Source organism: Macrotis lagotis, chromosome X, assembly GCF_037893015.1.
Source record: "Macrotis lagotis isolate mMagLag1 chromosome X, bilby.v1.9.chrom.fasta, whole genome shotgun sequence".
In the NCBI taxonomy this organism is placed as follows: Eukaryota; Metazoa; Chordata; class Mammalia; order Peramelemorphia; family Peramelidae; genus Macrotis; species Macrotis lagotis.
This window is the reverse complement of record NC_133666.1, coordinates 291,380,049-291,381,626: the sequence shown is the minus strand read 5'-3', so window position 1 is coordinate 291,381,626 and position 1,578 is coordinate 291,380,049.

The following is a 1,578-nucleotide window of genomic DNA, read 5'->3' as shown; positions in this document are numbered from 1 at the left end:
CCTATAATATTCTCTTTTCCTGATGTCAGCAATTTTTTGGATGAAATTTCATATTTAAACCAGATGAGTTTGGTTTGGTTATTGGACTTGGGCATAGATTAGCAAAAACTCACAAATTTGGGACAGACTCATGGAAAATTTGGTGAATCTGAAATTGCCTTTTGAGTAAATGTGGGTTTATCTTTAGTCCCCTCCATGGAGAGCACTTTGAGATATAGGACATTTTGCTATTAAGTGGACCTCTGGGAAAGGTATATTAGAGAGAACTACCAGGCCCTATCTCCAAACCATTCATCTATGTTCAGATCTGGTTGCTATCTCTTAGGAAATGAACAATGTCAGATCCTTTATTTCATCACATCTGGAAACCACATGTTTCCTTTATTCTCTGGGATTCAGAAACAACTGTACTCTTTCTGGATTGAATGTATTCATAGCTCTTATGATTCAAATGCATCACAAAAACATTATTTTTGAGAGTAAAGACTCAGAAGGTAAATTAATTGTCTAACCAAAGGGAAACTGTCACTTATGAAACTCAGAAGACCTACAAATCTCAGAGGAATCTAGTTGAGAGATCTGTCAAAAAAAGAGACTTTAACATTAAAGCTGTTGAACTTCTTCAAATTAATGCCATCAAAAATTCAAGAGAGTAAAATAAGAGGGTTGATCCAGTGGAGAGTCATCAAGGGGAAGGAACTAAACTAAGTACCCCCTGGTCATTTCCATTGGTTTAAGGGGAGATGTGATCTAAGTTAGGATCCCCAATTTTGAGAGGTTTTCCCAACTTAAGATTTTTAGAGAACTGTGAATCAGCTGGAAAGTAGCTCCATTCACTCATCCTGAACACTACTGAAAAATAAATAATTTCAGGCATAACAGAAGATGATTAATGAAGATACATTATAATAATTTATTATACTGTTTTCAGAGGACTGTTTTTCCTCCATTTTTCTCATCTGTCTCTGCTATTACCTCTCCTACTATATTGGATGTAAAGAAAAATCCAGATGTTAAGACCATAAAGATATCAAAGAGTTGGTTTTGGCTGAATTATTGGTGACCACATAACAGCTCTCAGATTTCACCCCCCTTTTAATGTGGCTTTTTTGTAGGTTGGACAATAAATTTACAGGCCTGAAGCTACTATGTATTTGATACAAATTTATAGCATTGGATAACCAGGAGTGAATACTGAAAAGGTTAGGAGGAACTTTCAGATGAGACCCAGGCAGGGATCAAGGACTGTAGGGCTCAAGCAAGTACTTTACAGACTCAGCTTATCTGATGATGATAGCATTTGGAAACTACTTCCAACCAAATGCCATAAAGTCTTCTGGGTGCCATGTTACTTCAAGGATTTTATTTGTGGATATGGCATCAGATTGAAGTTTGAGTTCAAATCCTGCTTCATTCACTTACTGTGTAACCCCGGTCAAATCAGTGTGCCTTAAATTGTTCATATGTAAAATGAGAGGGCTGGACATAAGGTATTTGAGATGCTTTCTGATGCTAAATATATATGATTCTCTGATCCCTTATTAAACCACATCAGTTAAGCCAATGCTTGTCCTACTT